Genomic DNA, 22593 nt, shown 5'->3' on the forward strand with positions numbered 1-22593 from the left:
AATTGGACTCTCCAGGTCAGTATTTATTGTACTCTCCAGGTCAGTATTTAAAACCCTTTCCAGGTCAGTATTTATTGTACTCCCCATGTAAGTATTTATTGTACTCTCCAGGTCAGTATTTATTGTACTCTCCAGGTCAGTTTTTATTGTACTCCCCATGTAAGTATTTATTGTACTCTCCAGGTCAGTATTTATTGTACTCTCCAGGTCAGTATTTATTGTACTCTCCATGTCAGTATTTATTGTATTCTCCAGGTCAGTATTTATTTTACTCTCCAGGTCAGTATTTATTTTACTCCACAGGTCAGTATTTTTTATACTCTCCAGGTCAGCATTTCTTTTGCTCTCCAGGTCAGTATGTATTGTGCTCTCCAGGTCAGTATTTATTGCACTCTCCAGGTCAGTATATATTAGCCTCTCCAGGTCAGTATTGATTGTACTCTCCAGGTCAGTATTTATTGTACTCTCCAGGTCCGTATTTATTGTATTCTCCAGGTCAGTATTTATTTTACTCTCCAGGTCAGTATTTATTTTTCTCCCCAGGTTAGTATTTATTATACTCTCCAGGTCAGTTTTTATTGTACTCTCTGGTTCAGCATTTATTGTACTCTCCAGGTCAGTACTAATTGGACTTTCCAGGTCAGTATTTATTGTACTCTACAGGTCAGTATTTATTAACCTTCCCAGGTCAGTGTTTATTGTACTCTCCAGGTCAGTTTTTATTGTACTCTCTGGGTCTGTATTTATTGTACTCTCCAGGTCAGTACTAATTGGACTCTCCAGGTCAGTATTTATTGTACTCTCCAGGTCAGTATTTATTACCCTCTCCAGGTCAGTATTTATTTTACTCTCCAGGTCAGTATTTATTTTACACCCCAGGTCAGTATTTTTTATACTCTCCAGGTCAGTATGTATTGTACTCTCCAGGTCAGTATTTATTGCACTCTCCAGGTCAGTGTTTATTAAACTCTATAGATCTGTATTTATTACCCTATCCGGGTCAGTATTTATTGTACTCTCCAGGTCAGTATTTATTGTACTCTCTGGGTCAGTATTTATTGTACTCTCCAGGTCAGTATATATTGTACTCTCCAGGTCAGTATTTATTGCACTCTCCAGGTCAGTGTTTATTATACTCTACAGATCTGTATTTATAACCCTATCCAGGTCAGTATTTATTGTACTCTCCAGGTCAGTATTTATTGTACTCTCTGGGTCAGTATTTATTGTACTCTCCAGGTCAGTATTTATTACCCTTTCCAGGTCAGTATTTATTGTACTCTCCAGGTCAGTATTTATTGTACTCTCTGTGTCAGTATTTATTGTACTCTCCAGGTCATAACTTAATGTACTCTCCAGGTCAGTATTTATTGGACTCTCCAGGTCAGTATTTATTGTACTCCCCAGGTCAGTATTTATTGTAGTCTCCAGGTCATTATTTATTGCCCTCTCCAGGTCAGTATTTATTTCCCTCTACAGGTCAGTATTTATTGGACTCTCCAGGTCAGTATTTATTGCATTCCCCATGTAAGTATTTATTGTACTCTCCAGGTCAGTATTTATTGTACTCTCCAGGTCAGTTTTATTGTACTCTCCAGGTCAGTATTTATTTCCCTCTCCAGGTCAGTATTTATTGCCCTCTCCAGGTCAGTATTTATTGTACTCCCCATGTCAGTATTTATTGTACTCTCCAGGTCAGTATTTATTTTACTCTCCAGGTCAGTATTTATTTTACACCCCAGGTCAGTATGTACTGTACTCTCCAGGTCAGTATTTATTGCACTCTCCAGGTCAGTGTTTATTATACTCTACAGATCTGTATTTATTACCCTATCCGGGTCAGTATTTATTGTACTCTCCTGGTCAGTATTTATTGTACTCTCTGGGTCAGTATTTATTGTACTCTCCAGGTCAGTACTAATTGGACTCTCCAGGTCAGTATTTATTGTACTCTCCAGGTCAGTATTTAAAACCCTTTCCAGGTCAGTATTTATTGTACTCCCCATGCAAGTATTTATTGTACTCTCCAGGTCAGTATTTATTGTACTCTCCAGGTCAGTTTTTATTGTAATCTTGAGGTCAGTATTTATTGTACTCTCCAGGTCAGTATTTATTGTACTCTCCAGGTCAGTATTTATTGTACTCTCCATGTCAGTATTTATTGTATTCTCCAGGTCAGTATTTATTTTACTCTCCAGGTCAGTATTTATTTTACTCCCCAGGTCAGTATTTTTTATACTCTCCAGGTCAGCATTTCTTTTGCTCTCCAGGTCAGTATGTATTGTGCTCTCCAGGTCAGTATTTATTGCACTATCCAGGTCAGTGTTTATTATACTCTACAAATCTGTATTTATTACCATTTTCAGGTCAGTGTTTATTGTACTCCCCATGTCAGTGTTTATTGTTCTCTCCAGATCATTATTTATTGTACTCTCCAGGTCAGTATTTATTGTACTCTCCAGGTCTGTATTTATTGCACACTCCAGGTCAGTATATATTAGCCTCTCCAGGTCAGTATTGATTGTACTCTCCAGGTCATTATTTATTGTACTCCCCAGGTCAGTATTTATTGTAGTCTCCAGGTCATTATTTTTGCACTCTCCAGGTCAGTATTTATTTCCCTCTACAGGTCAGTATTTATTACCCTCTCCAGGTCAGTATTTATTGTATTCCCCATGTAAGTATTTATTGTACTCTCCAGGTCAGTATTTATTGTACTCTCCAGGTCAGTTTTTATTGTACTCTCCAGGTCAGTATTTATTTCCCTCTCCAGGTCAGTATTTATTACCCTCTCCAGGTCAGTATTTATTGTACTCCCCATGTCAGTATTTATTGTACTCTCCAGGTCAGTATTTATTTTACTCTCCAGGTCAGTATTTATTTTACACCCCAGGTCAGTATTTTTTATACTCTCCAGGTCAGTATGTATTGTACTCTCCAGGTCAGTATTTATTGCACTCTCCAGGTCAGTGTTTATTATACTCTACAGATCTGTATTTATTACCCTATCCGGGTCAGTATTTATTGTACTCTCCAGGTCATTATTTATTGTACTCTCTGGGTCAGTATTTATTGTACTCACCAGGTCAGTACTAATTGGACTCTCCAGGTCAGTATTTATTGAACTCTCCAGGTCAGTATTTAATACCCTTTCCAGGTCAGTATTTATTGTACACCCCATGTAAGTATTTATTGTACTCTCCAGGTCAGTATTTATTGTACTCTCCAGGTCAGTTTTTATTGTACTCTCCAGGTCAGTATTTATTGTACTCTCCAGGTCAGTATTTATTGTACTCTCCAGGTCAGTATTTATTGTACTCTCCATGTCAGTATTTATTGTATTCTCCAGGTCAGTATTTATTTTACTCTCCAGGTCAGTATTTATTTTACTCCCCAGGTCAGTTTTTTTTATACTCTCCAGGTCAGCATTTCTTTTGCTCTCCAGGTCAGTATGTATTGTGCTCTCCAGGTCAGTATTTATTGCACTATCCAGGTCAGTGTTTATTATACTCTACAGATCTGTATTTATTACCATTTTCAGGTCAGTGTTTATTGTACTCCCCATGTCAGTGTTTATTGTTCTCTCCAGGTCATTATTTATTGTACTCTCCAGGTCAGTATTTATTGTACTCTCCAGGTCAGTATTTATTGCACTCTCCAGGTCAGTATATATTAGCCTCTCCAGGTCAGTATTGATTGTACTCTCCAGGTCAGTATTTATTGTACTCTCCAGGTCAGTATTTATTGTATTCTCCAGGTCAGTATTTATTTTACTCTCCAGGTCAGTATTTATTTTTCTCCCCAGGTTAGTATTTATTATACTCTCCAGGTCAGTATTGATTGTGCTCTCCAGGTCAGTATGTATTGTACTCTACAGATCTGTATTTATTACGCTCTCCAGGTCAGTGTTTATTGTACTCTCCAGGTCAGTATTTATTTTACTCTCTGGTTCAGTATTTATTGTACTCTCCAGGTCAGTACTAATTGGACTCTCCAGGTCAGTATTTATTGTACTCTCCAGGTCAGTACTTAATGTACTCTCCAGGTCAGTACTTATTGTGCTCCCCAGGTCACTATTTATTGTAGTCTCCAGGTCATTATTTATTGCCCTCTCCAGGTCAGTATTTATTTCCCTCTCCAGGTCAGTATTTATTACCCTCTCCAGGTCAGTATTTATTGTACTCCCCATGTCAGTATTTATTGTACTCTCCAGGTCAGTATTTATTTTTCTCTTGGTCAGTATTTATTTTACACCCCAGGTCAGTATTTTTTATACTCTCCAGGTCAGTATGTATTGTACTCTCCAGGTCAGTATTTATTGCACTTTCCAGATCAGTGTTTATTATACTCTACAGATCTGTATTTATTACCCTATCCGGGTCACTATTTATTGTACTCTCCAGGTCAGTATTTATTGTACTCTCTGGGTCAGTATTTATTGTACTCTCCAGGTCAGTACTAATTGGACTCTCCAGGTCAGTATTTATTGTACTCTCCAGGTCAGTATTTAATACCCTTTCTAGGTCAGTATTTACTGTACTCCCCATGTAAGTATTTATTGTACTCTCCAGGTCAGTATTTATTGTACTCTCCAGGTCAGTTTTTATTGTACTCTCCAGGTCAGTATTTATTGTACTCTCCAGGTCAGTATTTATTGCACTCTCCAGGTCAGTATATATTACCCTCTCCAGGTCAGTATTGATTGTACTCTCCAGGTCAGTATTTATTGTACTCTCCATGTCAGTATTTATTGTATTCTCCAGGTCAGTATTTATTTTACTCTCCAGGTCAGTATTTATTTTTCTCCCCAGGTCAGTATTTATTATACTCTCCAGGTCAGTATTGATTGTGCTCTCCAGGTCAGTATGTATTGTACTCTCCAGGTCAGTATTTATTGCACTCTCCAGGTCAGTGTTTATTATACTCTACAGATCTGTATTTATTACCCTCTCCAGGTCAGTGTTTATTGTACTCTCCAGGTCAGTATTTATTGTACTCTCTGGTTCAGTATTTATTGTACTCTCCAGGTCAGTACTAATTGGACTTTCCAGGTCAGTATTTATTGTACTCTACAGGTCAGTATTTATTAACCTTTCCAGGTCAGTGTTTATTGTACTCTCCAGGTCAGTTTTTATTGTACTCTCTGCGTATGTATTTATTGTACTCTCCAGGTCAGTACTAATTGGACTCTCCAGGTCAGTATTTATTGTACTCTCCAGGTCAGTACTTAATGTACTCTCCAGGTCAGTACTTATTGTGCTCCCCAGGTCAGTATTTATTGTAGTCTCCAGGTCATTATTTATTACCCTCTCCAGGTCAGTATTTATTGTACTCCCCATGTCAGTATTTATTGTACTCTCCAGGTCAGTATTTATTTTACTTTCCAGGTCAGTATTTATTTTACACCCCAGGTCAGTATTTTTTATACTCTCCAGGTCAGTATGTATTGTACTCTCCAGGTCAGTATTTATTGCACTCTCCAGGTCAGTGTTTATTATACTCTACAGATCTGTATTTATTACCCTATCCGGGTCAGTATTTATTGTACTCTCCAGGTCAGTATTTATTGTACTCTCTGGATCAGTATTTATTGTACTCTCCAGGTCAGTACTAATTGGACTCTCCAGGTCAGTATTTATTGTACTCTCCAGGTCAGTATTTAATACCCTTTCCAGGTCAGTATTTACTGTACTCCCCATGTAAGTATTTATTGTACTCTCCAGGTCAGTATTTATTGTACTCTCCAGGTCAGTTTTTATTGTACTCTCCAGGTCAGTATTTATTGTACTCTCCAGTTCAGTTTTTATTGTACTCCCCATGTCAGTATTTATTGTACTCTCCAGGTCAGTATTTATTGTATTCTCCAGGTCAGTATTTATTTTACTTCCCAGGTCAGTATTTTTTATACTCTCCAGGTCAGTATGTATTGTACTCTCCAGGTCAGTATTTATTGCACTCTCCAGGTCAGTGTTTATTATATTTTACAGATCTGTATTTATTACCCTATCCAGGTCAGTATTTATTGTACTCTCCAGGTCAGTATTTATTGTACTCTCTGGGTCAGTATTTATTGTACTTTCCAGGTCAGTACTATTTGGACTCTCCAGGTCAGTATTTATTGTACTCTCCAGGTCAGTATTTATTACCCTTTCCAGGTCAGTATTTATTGTACTCTCCAGGTCAGTATTTATTGTACTCTCTGTGTCAGTATTTATTGTACTCTCCAGGTCAGTACTTAATGTACTCTCCAGGTCAGTATTTATTGGACTCTCCAGGTCAGTATTTATTGTACTCCCCAGGTCAGTATTTATTGTAGTCTCCAGGTCATTATTTATTGCCCTCTCCAGGTCAGTATTTATTTCCCTCTACAGGTCAATATTTATTACCCTCTCCAGGTCAGTATTTATTGTATTCCCCATGCAAGAATTTATTGTACTCTCCAGGTCAGTATTTATTGTACTCTCCAGGTCAGTTTTTATTGTACTCTCCAGGTCAGTATTTATTACCCTCTCCAGGTTAGCATTTATTGTACTCACCAGGTCAGTATTTATTGTACTCTCCAGGTCTGTATTTATTGTACTCTCCAAGTCAGTGTTTATTGTACTCTCCATATCAGTATTTATTACTCTCTCCATGTCAGTATTTATTGTACTCACCAGGTCAGTATTTATTTACTTCTCCAGGTCAGTATTTATTACCCTCTCGAGGTCAGTATTTATTACCCGCTGCAGGTCTGTATTTATGGTATTCACCAGGTCAGTATTTATTGTAATCTCTAAGTCACTATTAATTGTACTCTCCTGGTCAGTATTTATTGTACTCCACAATTCTGTTTTTATTGTACTCTCCAATTAAGTATTTATTGTTCTCTCCGGGTCAGTGTTTATTGTACTCTCCAGGTCAGTATTTATTGTACTCTCCAGGTCAGTATTTATTGCACTCTCCAGGTCAGTATTTATTGTACTCTCCAGGTCTGTATTTATTGTACTCTACAGGTCAGTATTTATTACACTCTCCAGGTCAGTATTGATTGTACTCTCCAGGTCAGCATGCATTGTACTCTCCAGGTCAGTATTTATTGTATTCTCCAGCTCAGTATTTATTTTACTCTCCAGTTCAGTATTTATTGTTCTGTTCAGGTCACAATTATTACCCACTCCATTTCAGTATTTATTTTACTCCCCAGGTTAGCATTTATTATAATCTCCAGGGCAGCATATATTGTGCTCTCCAGGTCAGTATTTATTGTACTCTCCAGGTCAGTATTTATTGCCCTCTCCAGGTCAGTGTTTATTATACTCTCCAGGTCTGTATTTATTACCCTCTCCACGTCAGTATTTATTACCCTCTCCAGGTCAGTATTTATTGTACTCTCCAGGTCAGTATTTATTGTACTCTCTGGGACAGTATTTATTGTACTCTCCAGGTCAGTACTTATTGGACTCTCCAGGTCAGTATTTATTGTTCTCCCCAGGTCAGTATTTATTACCCTCTCCAGCTCAGTTTTTATGGTATCTCCAGGTCAGTATTTATTGTTCTCTCCAGGTCTGTATTTATTACCCTCTCCAGGTTAGTATTTATTGTACTCTCCAAGTCAGTATTTATTGTACTCTCCAGATCAGTATTTATTGTTCTCTGCATGTCAGTATTTATTGTATTCACCAGGTCATTATTTATTCGACTCTCCAGGTCAGTTTTTATTGCACTCTCCTGGTCCGTATTTATTGTACTCGCCAGGTCAGTATTTATTACCCTCTGCAGGTCAGTATTTATTGTACACTCCGGCTCAGTATTTATTGTACTCTCCAGGTCATTATTTATTGTACTCTCCAGGTAAGTATTTATTGTACTCTCCAAGTCAGTATTTAATGTACTGTGCAGGTCAGTATTTATTGCCCTGTCCAAGTCAGTATTTATTGTACTCTCCAGGTCCGTATTTATTACTCTCTCCAGGTCAGTATTTATTAGCCTCTCCAGGTCTGTATTTATTGTACTCCCCATGTCAGTATTTATTGTACTCTCCAGGTCAGTATTTATTGCCCTCTCCACGTCAGTATTTATTGTATTCTCCAGGTCAGTACTTATTGTACTCTCCAGGTCAGTATTTATTGTACTCTTCAGGTCAATATTTATTGTACTCCCCAGTTCAGTATTTATTGTACTCTCCAGGTCAGCATTTATAGTATTCTCCAGGTCAGTATTTATTACCCTCTCCAGGTGAGTATTTATTGTACTCTCCAGGTCAGTATTTATTGTACTCTTCAGGTCAATATTTATTGTACTATCCAGGTCAGTTTTTATTGTACTCTCCAGGTCAATGTTTATTGTGCTCTCCAGGTCAGTATTTATTGTACTCTCCAGGTCAGTATTTATTGTACTCTCCAGGTCAGTATTTATTACCCTCTCCAGGTCAGTATTTATTACCCGCTCCAGTTCAGTATTTATGGTACTCTCCAGATCAGTATTTAATGTCCTCTCCAAGTCACTATTTATTGTCCTCTCCATGTCAGTATTTATTGTTCTCTCCAGGTCAGTATTTATTGTACTCCCCACGTCAGTATTTATTATCCTCTACAGGTCAGTATTTATTTTACTCCCCAGGTCAATATTTATTGTACTCTCCAGGTCAGTATTTATTGTACTCACCAGGTCTCTATTTATCGTACTCTCCAGGTCAGTATTTATTGGCCTCTCCAGGTCAGTGTTTATTGTACTCTCCAGGTCAGTATTTATTGTACTCTCCAAGTCAGTATTAATTGTACTCTCCAGGTCAGTATTCATTGTACTCTCCAGGTCACTATTTATTGTACTCTCCAGGTCAGTATTTATTGTCCTCTCCAGGTCATTACTTATTACCCTCTCCAGCTCGGTATTTATGACCCGCTCCAGGTCTGTATTTGTGGTACTCTCCAGGTCAGTATTTATTGTACTCTCCAAGTCACTATTAATTGTACTCTCCTGGTTAGTATTTATTGTACTCTCCAATTCAGTTTTTATTGTACTCTCCAGTTCAGTATTTATTGTTCTCTCCAGGTCAGTGTTTATTGTACTCTCCAGGTCAGTATTTAATGTACTCACCAGGTGTGTACTTATTGTACTCTCCAGATCAGTATTTATTGAACTCTCCAGGTCAGTATTTATTGTACTCTCCAGGTCATTTCTTATTGTACTCTCCAGGTCAGCATTTATTGTACTCTCCAAGTCAGTATTTATTACCCTCTCCAGGTCATTTCTTATTGTACTCTCCAGGACAGTATTTATTGTACTCTCTAGATCAGTATTTATTGTACTCTCCAAGTCATTATTTATTGTACTCTCCAGGTCAGTATTTATTGTACTCTCTAATTCAGTTTTTATTGTACTTTCAAGATCAGTATTTATTGTACTCTCCAGATCAGTATTTATTGTACTCTCCATGTCAGTATTTATTGTAGTCTCCAGGTCAGCATTTAATGCCCTCTCATGGTCAGTATTTATTGTATTCTCCAGGTCAGTATTTATTCTACTCTCCAGGTCAGTATTTATTGTACTCCCCAGATCAATATTTAATGTAGTCTCCAATTTATTATTTATTGTACTCTCCAGGTCAGTATTTATTGTATTCTCCAATTCAGTTTTTATTGTACTCTCCAGGTCAGTATTTATTGTACTCTCCCGATCAGTATTTATTCTACACTCCAAGTCACTATTTATTGTACTCACCAATTCAGTATTTAGTGCCCTCTCCAGGTCAGTAATTATTGTACTCTCCAGGTCAGTATTTATTATAGTCTCCAGGTCAGTATTTATTGCCTTCTCATGGTCAGCATTTACTGTATTCTCCAGGTGAGTATTTATTTCACTCTCCAGGTCAGTATTTATTGTACTCCCCAGTTCAATATTTATTGTACTCTCCAGGTCAGTATTTATTGTACTCTCCAAGTCATTATTTATTGTACTCTCCAGGTCAGTATTTATTGTACTCTCCAATTCAGTTTTTATTGTACGCTCCAGGTCAGTATTTATTGTACTCTCCAGGTCAGTATTTATTGTTCTCTCCAGGTCAGCATTTATTACCCTCTCCACGTCGGTATTTATTAACCTCTCCATTTCATTATTTATTGTACTCTCCAGTTCAGTATTTATTGTGCTCTCCAGGTCAGTATTTATTGCCCTATCCAGGTCAGTATTTATTGTAATCTCAAGGTCAGTAATTATTGTAATCTCCAGGTCAGTATTTATTGTACTTCCAGGTCAGTATTTATTGTGCTCTCCAGGTCATTATTTATTGTACTCTCCAGGTCAGTCTTTATTGTACTCTCTAGGTCAGTATTTATTGTACTCTCCAGGTCAGTATTTATTGTACTCTCCGGGTCAGTACTATTGGAATCTCCAGGTCAGTATTTATTACCCTCTCCAGGTCAATTTTTATGGTACTCTCCAGGTCAGTATTTATTGTTCTCTGCAGGTCAGTTTTTATTGTACTCTCCAGGACAGTATTTATTGTACTCTCCAGGTCAGTATTTATTACCCTCTCCAGGTCATTTCTTATTGTACTCTCCAGGACAGTATTTATTGTACTCTCTAGATCAGTATTTATTGTACTCTGCAAGTCATTATTTATTGTACTCTCCAGGTCAGTATTTATTGTACTCTCTAATTCAGTTTTTATTGTACTTTCAAGATCAGTATTTATTGTACTCTCCAGATCAGTATTTATTGTACTCTCCATGTCAGTATTTATTGTAGTCTCCAGGTCAGTATTTATTGCCCTCTCATGGTCAGTATTTATTGTATTCTCCAGGTCAGTATTTATTCTACTCTCCAGGTCAGTATTTATTGTACTCCCCAGATCAATATTTAATGTGCTCTCCAGGTCAGTACTTATTGTAGTCTCCAATTTATTATTTATTGTACTCTCCAGGTCAGTATTTATTGTACTCTCCAATTCAGTTTTTATTGTACTCTCCAGGTCAGTATTTATTGTACTCTCCCGATCAGTATTTATTCTACACTCCAAGTCACTATTTATTGTACTCACCAGTTCAGTATTTAGTGCCCTCTCCAGGTCAGTAATTATTGTACTCTCCAGGTCAGTATTTATTATAGTCTCCAGGTCAGTATTTATTGCCTTCTCATGGTCAGCATTTACTGTATTCTCCAGGTGAGTATTTATTTCACTCTCCAGGTCAGTATTTATTGTACTCCCCAGTTCAATATTTATTGTACTCTCCAGGTCAGTATTTATTGTACTCTCCAAGTCATTATTTATTGTACTCTCCAGGTCAGTATTTATTGTACTCTCCAATTCAGTTTTTATTGTACGCTCCAGGTCAGTATTTATTGTACTCTCCAGGTCAGTATTTATTGTTCTCTCCAGGTCAGCATTTATTACCCTCTCCACGTCGGTATTTATTAACCTCTCCATTTCATTATTTATTGTACTCTCCAGTTCAGTATTTATTGTGCTCTCCAGGTCAGTATTTATTGCCCTATCCAGGTCAGTATTTATTGTAATCTCAAGGTCAGTAATTATTGTAATCTCCAGGTCAGTATTTATTGTACTTCCAGTCAGTATTTATTGTGCTCTCCAGGTCATTATTTATTGTACTCTCCAGGTCAGTCTTTATTGTACTCTCTAGGTCAGTATTTATTGTACTCTCCAGGTCAGTATTTATTGTACTCTCCAGGTCAGTATTTATTGTAGTCTCCAGGTCAGTATTTATTGCCCTCTCATGGTCAGTATTTATTGTATTCTCCAGGTCAGTATTTATTCTACTCTCCAGGTCAGTATTTATTGTACTCCCCAGATCAATATTTAATGTACTCTCCAGGTCAGTACTTATTGTACTCTCCAATTCATTATTTATGGTACTCTCCAGGTCAGTATTTATTGTACTCTCCAATTCAGTTTTTATTGTACTCTCCAGGTCAATATTTATTGTACTCTCCCGATCAGTATTTATTCTACACTCCAAGTCACTATTTATTGTACTCACCAGTTCAGTATTTAGTGCCCTCTCCAGGTCAGTAATTATTGTACTATCCAGGTCAGTATTTATTATAGTCTCCAGGTCAGTATTTATTGCCTTCTCATGGTCAGCATTTACTGTATTCTCCAGGTGAGTATTTATTTCACTCTCCAGGTCAGTATTTATTGTACTCCCCAGTTCAATATTTATTGCACTCTCCAGGTCAGTATTTATTGTACTCTCCAAGTCATTATTTATTGTACTCTCCAGGTCAGTATTTATTGTACTCTCCAATTCAGTTTTTATTGTACGCTCCAGGTCAGTATTTATTGTACTCTCCAGGTCAGTATTTATTGCCCTCTCCAGGTCAGTATTTATTGTAATCTCAAGGTCAGTAATTATTGTAATCTCCAGGTCAGTATTTATTGTACTTCCAGGTCAGTATTTATTGTGCTCTCCAGGTCATTATTTATTGTACACTCCAGGTCAGTATTTATTGCCCACTCCAGATCAGTGTTTATTGTACTCTCCAGGTCAGTCTTTATTGTACTCTCTAGGTCAGTATTTATTGTACTCTCCAGGTCAGTATTTATTGTACTCTCCGGGTCAGTACTTATTGGACTCTCCAGGTCAGTATTTATTACCCTCTCCAGGTCAATTTTCATGGTACTCTCCAGGTCAGTATTTATTGTTCTCTCCAGGTCAGTTTTTATTGTACTCTCCAGATTAGTATTTATTGTACTCTCCAGGTCAGTATTTATTGTACTCTCCAGGTTAGTATTTATTGTACTCTCCAGGTCAGCATTTATTGTACTCTCCAGGTCAGTATTTATTACCCTCTCCAGGTTAGTATTTATTGCACTCTCCAGGTCAGTATTTATTGCACTCTCCAGGTCAGTATTTATTACCATCTCCAGGTCAGTATGTATTGCACTCTCCAGCTCAGTATTTATTGTACTCTCCAGGTCAGTATTTAATGTACTCTCCAGGTCAGTATTTATTGTACTCTCCAGGGAAGTATTTAATGTACTGTCCAGGTCAGTATGTATTTCCATATCCAAGTCAGTTTTTATTGTACCCTCCAGGTCAGTATTTATTGTACTCTCCAGGTCAGTCTTTATTGTACTCTCCAGGTCAGTGTTTATTGTACTCTCCAGGTCAGTATTTATTACCCTCTCCAGGTCAGCATTTATTGTACTCTCCAGGTCAGTATTTATTGTACTCTCCAGGTCTTTATTTATTGTACTTTCCAGGTCAGTTTTTATTGTACTCTCCATGTCAGTATTTCTTACCCTCTCCAGGTCAGTATTTATTAGCCGCTCCAGTTCAGTATTTATGGTACTCTCCAGATCAGTATTTATTGTCCTCTCCAAGTCACTATTTATTGTCCTCTCCATGTCAGTATTTATTGTTCACTCCAGGTCAGTATTTATTGTACTCCCCACGTCAGTATTTATTATCATCTACAGGTCAGTATTTATTTTACTCCCCAGGTCAATATTTATTGTACTCTCCAGGTCAGTATTTATTGTACTCACCAGGTCTGTATTTATCGTACTCTCCAGGTCAGTATTTATTGGCCTCTCCAGGTCAGTATTTATTGTACTCTCCAGATCAGTATTTAATGTACTCACCAGGTCTGGTCTTATTGTACTCTCCAGGTCAGTATTTATTGAACTCTCCAGGTCAGTATTTATTGTACTCTCCAGGTCAGTTCTTATTGTACTCTCCAGTTCACCATTTATTGTACTCTCCAGGTCAGTATTTATTACCCTCTCCAGGTCACTATTTATTGTACTCTCCAGGTCAGTATTTATTGTACTCTCTAGATCAGTATTTATTGTACTCTCCAAGTCATTAGATATTGTACTCTCCAGGTCAGTATCTATTGTACTCTCTAATTCAGTTTTTATTGTACTTTCAAGATCAGTATTTATTGTACTCTCCAGATCAGTATTTATTGTACTCTCCATGTCAGTATTTATTGTAGTCTCCAGGTCAGTATTTATTGCCCTCTCATGGTCAGTATTTATTGTACTCTCCAGGTCAGTATTTATTGTACTCTCTGGGACAGTATTTATTGTACTCTCCAGGTCAGTACTTATTGGACTCTCCAGGTCAGTATTTATTGTTCTCTCCAGGTCAGTATCTATTACCCTCTCCAGCTCAGTTTTTATGGTATCTCCAGGTCAGTATTTATTGTTCTCTCCAGGTCAGTATTTATTGAACTCTCCAGACCAGTATTTATTGTTCTCTGCATGTCAGTATTTATTGTATTCACCAGGTCATTATTTATTCGACTCTGCAGGTCAGTTTTTATTGCACTCTCCTGGTCAGTATTTATTGTACTCGCCAGGTCAGTATTTATTACCCTCTGCAGTTCAGTATTTATTGTACACTCCGTCTCAGTATTTATTGTACTCTCCAGGTCATTATTTATTGTACTCACCAGGTCAGTATTTATTGTACTCTCCCAGTCAGTATTTAATGTACTGTCCAGGTCAGTATTTATTTCCCTGTCCAAGTCAGTATTTATTGTACTCTCCAGGTCCGTATTATTACTCTCTCCAGGTCAGTATTTATTATCCTCTCCAGGTCTGTATTTATTGTACTCCCCATGTCAGTATTTATTGTACTCTCCAGGTCAGTATTTATTGCCCTCTCCAAGTCAGTATTTATTGTATTCTCCAGGTCAGTACTTATTGTACTCTCCAGGTCAGTATTTATTGTACTCTTCAGGTCAATATTTATTGTACTCTCCAGTTCAGTATTTATTGTACTCTTCAGGTCAGCATTTATAGTATTCTCCAGGTCAGTATTTATTACCCTCTCCAGGTGAGTATTTATTGTACTCTCCAGGTCAGTATTTATTGTACTCTTCAGGTCAATATTTATTGTACTATCCAGGTCAGTTTTTATTGTACTCTCCAGGTCAGTGTTTATTGTGCTCTCCAGGTCAGTATTTATTGTACTCTCCAGGTCAGTATTTATTTTACTCTCCAGGTCAGTATTTATTACGCTATCCAGGTCAGTATGTATTACCCGCTCCAGTTCAGTATTTATGGTACTCTCCAGATCAGTTTTTATTGTCCTCTCCAAGTCACTATTTATTGTCCTCTCCATGTCAGTATTTATTGTTCTCTCCAGGTCAGTATTTATTGTACTCCCCACGTCAGTATTTATTTTCCTCTACAGGTCAGTATTTATTTTACTCCCCAGGTCAATATTTATTGTACTCTCCAGGTCAGTATTTATTGTACTCACCAGGTCTGTATTTATCGTACTCTCCAGGTCAGTATTTATTGACCTCTCCAGGTCAGTGTTTATTGTACTCTCCAGGTCACTATTTATTGTACTCTCCAAGTCAGTATTAATTGTACTCTCCAGGTCAGTATTCATTGTACTCTCCAGGTCAGTATTTATTGTACTCCCCAGGTCAGTATTTATTGTCCTCTCCAGGTCATTACTTATTACCCTCTCCAGGTCGGTATTGATGACCCGCTCCAGGTCTGTATTTGTGGTACTCTCCAGGACAGTATTTATTTTACTCTCCAAGTCACTATTAATTGTACTCTCCTGGTTAGTATTTATTGTACTCTCCAATTCAGTTTTTATTGTACTCTCCAGGTCAGTATTTATTGTACTCTCTAGGTCAGTATTTATTGTACTCTCTAGATCAGTATTTATTGTACTCTCCAAGTCATTATTTATTGTACTCTCCAGGTCAGTATTTATTGTACTCTCTAATTCAGTTTTTATTGTACTTTAAAGATCAGTATTTATTGTACTCTCCAGATCAGTATTTATTGTACTCTCCATGTCAGTTTTTATTGTAGTCTCCAGGTCAGTATTTATTACCCTCTCATGGTCAGTATTTATTGTATTCTCCAGGTCAGTATTTATTCTACTCTCCAGGTCAGTATTTATTGTACTCCCCAGATCAATATTTAATGTACTCTCCAGGTTAGTATTCATTGTACTCTCCAATTCATTATTTATTGTACTCTCCAGGTCAGTATTTATTGTACTCTCCAATTCAGTTTTTATTGTACTCTCCAAGTCAGTATTTATTGTACTCTCCAGATCAGTATTTATTCTACACTCCAAGTCACTATTTATTGTACTCACCAGTTCAGTATTTATTGCCCTCTCCAGGTCAGTAATTATTGAACTCTCCAGGTCAGTATTTATTATAGTCTCCAGGTCAGTATTTATTGCCTTCTCATGGTCAGCATTTATTGTATTCTCCAGGTGAGTATTTATTTCACTCTCCAGGTCAGTATTTATTGTACTCCCCAGTTCAATATTTATTGTACTCTCCAAGTCAGTATTTATTGTACTCTCCAAGTCATTATTTATTGTACTCTCCAGGTCAGTATTTATTGTCCTCTCCCTTCCGTTTTTATTGTACGCTCCGGGTCAGTATTTATTGTACTCTCCAGGCCAGTATTTATTGTTCTCTCCAGGTCAGCATTTATTACCCTCTCCACGTCGGTATTTATTAACCTCTCCAATTCATTATTTATTGTACTCTCCAGTTCAGTATTTATTGTGCTCTCCAGGTCAGTATTTATTGCCCTCTCCAGGTCAGTATTTATTGTAATCTCCAGGTCAGTACTTATTGTAATCTCCAGGTCAGTATTTATTGTACTTCCACGTCAGTATTTATTGTGCTCTCCAGGTCATTATTTATTGTACCCTCCAGGTCAGTATTTATTGCCCACTCCAGATCAGTATTTATTGTACTCTCGAGGTCAGTCTTTATTGTACTCTCTAGGTCAGTATTAATTGTACTCTCCAGGTCAGTATTTATTGTACTCTCCGGGTCAGTACTTATTGGACTCTCCAGGTCAGTATTTATTACCCTCTCCAGGTCAATCTTTATGGTACTCTCCAGGTCAGTATTTATTGTTCTCTCCAGGTCAATTTTTTTTGTACTCTCCAGGTTAGTATTTCTTGTACTCTCCAGGTCAGCATTTATTGTACTCTACAGGTCAGTATTTATTACCCTCTCCAGGTTAGTATTTATTGCACTCTCCAGGTCAGTATTTATTGCACTCTCCATGTCAGTATTTATTACCATCTCCAGGTCAGTATTTATTGTACTCTCCAGCTCAGTATTTATTGTACTCTCCAGGTCAGTAATTAATGTACTCTCCAGGTCAGTATTTATTGTACTCTCCAGGGAAGTATTTAATGTACTGTCCAGGTCAGTATGTATTGCCATATCCAAGTCAGTTTTTATTGTACTCTCCAGGTCAGTATTTATTGTACTCTCCAGGTCAGTCTTTATTGTAATCTCCAGGTCAGTGTTTATTGTACTCTCCAGTCAGTATTTATTACCCTCTCCAGGTCAGCATTTATTGTCCTCTCCAGGTCAGTATTTATTGTACTCTCCAGGTCTGTATTTATTGTACTTTCCAGGTCAGTTTTTATTGTACTCTCCATGTCAGTATTTCTTACCCTCTCCAGGTCAGTATTTATTAGCCGCTCCAGTTCAGTATTTATGGTACTCTCCAGATCAGTATTTATTGTCCTCTCCAAGTCTCTATTTATTGTCCTCTCCATGTCAGTATTTATTGTTCTCTCCAGGTCAGTATTTATTGTACTCCCCACGTCAGTATTTATTATCCTCCACAGGTCAGTATTTATTTTACTCCCCAGGTCAATATTTATTGTACTCTCCAGGTCAGTATTTATTGTACTCATCAGGTCTGTATTTATCGTACTCTCCAGGTCAGTATTTATTGGCCTCTCCAGGTCAGTGTTTATTGTACTCTCCAGTTCAGTATTTAATGTACTCACCAGGTCTGTTCTTATTGTACTCTCCTGGTCAGTATTTATTGAACTCTCCAGATCAGTATTTATTGTACTCTCCAGGTCAGTTCTTATTGTACTCTCCAGGTCAGCATTTATTGTACTCTCCAGGTCAGTATTTATTACCCTCTCCAGGTCAGTATTTATTGTACTCTCCAGGTCAGTATTTATTGTACTCTCTAGATCAGTATTTATTGTACTCTCCAAGTCATTAGTTATTTTACTCTCCAGGTCAGTATTTATTGTACTCTCTAATTCAGTTTTTATTGTACTTTCAAGATCAGTATTTATTGTACTCTCCAGATCAGTATTTATTGTACTCTCCATGTCAGTATTTATTGTAGTCTCCAGGTCAGTATTTATTGCCCTCTCATGGTCAGTATTTATTGTATTCTCCAGGTCAGTATTTATTCTACTCTCCAGGTCAGTATTTATTGTACTCCTCAGGTCAATATTTAATCTACTCTCCAGGTCAGTATTTATTGTACTCTCCAATTCATTATTTATTGTACTCTCCAGGTCAGTATTTATTGCACTCTCCATGTCAGTATTTATTACCATCTCCAGGTCAGTATTTATTGTACTCTCCAGCTCAGTATTTATTGTACTCTCCAGGTCAGTAATTAATGTACTCTCCAGGTCAGTATTTATTGTACTCTCCAGGGAAGTATTTAATGTACTGTCCAGATCAGTATGTATTGCCATATCCAAGTCAGTTTTTATTGTACTCTCCAGGTCAGTATTTATTGTACTCTCCAGGTCAGTCTTTATTGTAATCTCCAGGTCAGTGTTTATTGTACTCTCCAGTCAGTATTTATTACCCTCTCCAGGTCAGCATTTATTGACCTCTCCAGGTCAGTATTTATTGTACTCTCCAGGTCTGTATTTATTGTACTTTCCAGGTCAGTTTTTATTGTACTCTCCATGTCAGTATTTCTTACCCTCTCCAGGTCAGTATTTATTAGCCGCTCCAGTTCAGTATTTATGGTACTCTCCAGATCAGTATTTATTGTCCTCTCCAAGTCTCTATTTATTGTCCTCTCCATGTCAGTATTTATTGTTCTCTCCAGGTCAGTATTTATTGTACTCCCCACGTCAGTATTTATTATCCTCCACAGGTCAGTATTTATTTTACTCCCCAGGTCAATATTTATTGTACTCTCCAGGTCAGTATTTATTGTACTCATCAGGTCTGTATTTATCGTACTCTCCAGGTCAGTATTTATTGGCCTCTCCAGGTCAGTGTTTATTGTACTCTCCAGTTCAGTATTTAATGTACTCACCAGGTCTGTTCTTATTGTACTCTCCTGGTCAGTATTTATTGAACTCTCCAGATCAGTATTTATTGTACTCTCCAGGTCAGTTCTTATTGTACTCTCCAGGTCAGCATTTATTGTACTCTCCAGGTCAGTATTTATTACCCTCTCCAGGTCAGTATTTATTGTACTCTCCAGGTCAGTATTTATTGTACTCTCTAGATCAGTATTTATTGTACTCTCCAAGTCATTAGTTATTTTACTCTCCAGGTCAGTATTTATTGTACTCTCTAATTCAGTTTTTATTGTACTTTCAAGATCAGTATTTATTGTACTCTCCAGATCAGTATTTATTGTACTCTCCATGTCAGTATTTATTGTAGTCTCCAGGTCAGTATTTATTGCCCTCTCATGGTCAGTATTTATTGTATTCTCCAGGTCAGTATTTATTCTACTCTCCAGGTCAGTATTTATTGTACTCCTCAGATCAATATTTAATCTACTCTCCAGGTCAGTATTTATTGTACTCTCCAATTCATTATTTATTGTACTCTCCAGGTCAGTATTTATTGTACTCTCCAATTCAGTTTTCATTGCACTCTCCAGGTCAGTATTTATTGTACTCTCCAGATCAGTATTTATTCTACTCTCCAAGTCACTATTTATTGTACTCACCAGTTCAGTATTTATTGCCCTCTCCAGGTGAGTAATTATTGTACTCTCCAGGTCAGTATTTATTATAGTCTCCAGGTCAATATTTATTGCCTTCTCATGGTCAGCATTTACTGTATTCTCCAGGTGAGTATTTATTTTACTCTCCAGGTCAGTATTTATTGTACTCCCCAGTTCAATATTTATTGTACTCTCCAGGTCAGTATTTATTGTACTCTCCAAGTCATTATTTATTGTACTCTCCAGGTCAGTAATAATTGTACTCTCCAATTCATTTTTTATTGTACGCTCCAGGTCAGTATTTATTGTACTCTCCAGGTCAGTATTTATTGTTCTCTCCAGATCATTATTTATTGTACTCTCCAGGTCAGTATTTATTGTACTCTCCAGGTCAGTATTTATTGCTGTCTCCAGATCAGTATTTATTATACTCTCCAGGTCAGTAGGTATTACCCTCTCCACGTTGGTATTTATTAACCTCTCCAATTCATTATTTATTGTACTCTCCAGTTCAGTATTTATTGTGCTCTCCAAGTCAGTATTTATTGCCCTCTCCAGGTCAGTATTTATTGTAATCTCAAGGTCAGTACTTATTGTAATCTCCAGGTCAGTATTTATTGCACTTCCAGATCAGTATTTATTGTGCTCTCCAGGTCGGTATTTATTGTACCCTCCAGGTCAGTATTTATTGCCCTCGCCAGATCAGTATTTATTATACTCTCCAGGTCAGTATGTATTACCCTCTCCACGTTGGTATTTATTAACCTCTCCAATTCATTATTTATTGTACTCTCCAGTTCAGTATTTATTGTACTCTCCAAGTCAGTATTTATTGCCCTCTCCAGGTCAGTATTTATTGTAATCTCAAGGTCAGTACTTATTGTAATCTCCAGGTCAGTATTTATTGTACTCTCCAGGTCAGTATTTATTGTACTCTCCAGGTCAGTACTTATTGGACCCTCCAGGTCAGTATTTATTACCCTCTCCAAGTCAATTTTTATGGTACTCTCCATGTCAGTATTTATTGTTCTCTCCAGGTCACTGTTTATTGTACTCTCCAGGTTAGTATTTATTGTACTCTCCAGGTCAGCATTTATTGTACTCTCCAGGTCAGTATTTATTACCCTCTCCAGGTTAGTATTTATTGCACTCTCCAGGTCAGTATTTATTGCACTCTCCAGGTCAGTATTTATTACCATCTCCAGGTCAGTATTTCTTGTACTCTCCAGCTCAGTATTTATTGTACTCTCCAGGTCAGTATTTATTGTTCTCTCCAGGTCAGTATTTATTGTACTCCCCACGTCAGTATTTATTATCCTCTACAGGTCAGTATTTATTTTACTCCCCAGGTCAATATTTATTGTACTCTCCAGGTCAGTATTTATTGTACTCACCAGGTCTGTATTTATCATACTCTCCAGGTCAGTATTTATTGGCCTCTCCAGGTCAGTGTTTATTGTACTCTCCAGGTCAGTATTTATTGTACTCTCCAAGTCAGTAATAATTGTACTCTCCAGGTCAGTATTCATTGTACTCTCCAGGTCAGTATTTATTGTACTCCCCAGGTCAGTATTTATTGTCCTCTCCAGGTCATTACTTATTACCCTCTCCATGTCAGTATTTATGACCCGCTCCAGGTCTGTATTTGTGGTACTCTCCAGGTCAGTATTTATTGTACTCTCCAAGTCACTATTAATTGTACTCTCCTGGTTAGTATTTATTGTACTCTCCAATTCAGTTGTTATTGTACTCTCCAGGTCAGTATTTATTGTTCTCTCCAGGTCAGTGTTTATTGTACTCTCCAGGTCAGTATTTAATGTACTCACCAGGTCTGTACTTATTGTACTCTCCAGGTCAGCATTTATTGTACTCTCCAGGTCAGTATTTATTACCCTCTCCAGGTCAGTATTTATTGTATCTCCAGGTCAGTATTTATTGTACTCTCTAGATCAGTATTTATTGTACTCTCCAAGTCATTATTTATTGTACTCTCCAGGTCAGTATTTATTGTACTCTCTAATTCAGTTTTTATTGTACTTTCAAGATCAGTATTTATTGTACTCTCCAGATCAGTATTTATTGTACTCTCCAGGTCATTATTTATTGCCCTCTCATGGTCAGTTTTTATTGTACTCTCCATGTCAGTATTTATTACCCTCTCCAGGTCAGTATTTATTAGCCGCTCCAGTTCAGTATTTATGGTACTCTCCAGATCAGTATATATTGTCCTCTCCAAGTCACTATTTATTGTCCTCTCCATGTCAGTATTTATTGTTCTCGCCAGGTCAGTATTTATTGTACTCCCCACGTCAGTATTTTTTATCCTCTACAGGTCAGTATTTATTTTACTCCCCAGGTCAATATTTATTGTACTCTTCAGGTCAGTATTTATTGTACTCACCAGGTCTGTATTTATCGTACTCTCCAGGTCAGTATTTATTGGCCTCTCCAGGTCAGTGTTTATTGTACTCTCCAAGTCAGTATTAATTGTACTCTCCAGGTCAGTATTCATTGTACTCTCCATGTCAGTATTTATTGTACTCCCCAGGTCAGTATTTATTGTCCTCTCCAGGTCATTACATATTCCCCTCTCCAGATCAGTATTTATGACCCGCTCCAGGTCTGTATTTGTGGTACTCTGCAGGTCAGTATTTATTGTACTCTCCAAGTCACTATTAATTGTACTCTTCTGGTTAATATTTATTGTACTCTCCAATTCAGTTTTTATTGCACTCTCCAGGTCAGTATTTATTGTTCTCTCCATGTCAGTGTTTATTGTACTCTCCAGGTCAGTATTTAATGTACTCACCAGGTCTGTACTTATTGTACTCTCCAGTTCAGTATTTATTGACCTCTCCAGGTCAGTATTTATTGTACTCTCCAGGTCAGTTCTTATT

The sequence above is a fragment of the Pristiophorus japonicus genome, chromosome 33 (genome assembly GCF_044704955.1).
Source record: "Pristiophorus japonicus isolate sPriJap1 chromosome 33, sPriJap1.hap1, whole genome shotgun sequence".
NCBI classification, from domain to species: Eukaryota; Metazoa; Chordata; class Chondrichthyes; family Pristiophoridae; genus Pristiophorus; species Pristiophorus japonicus.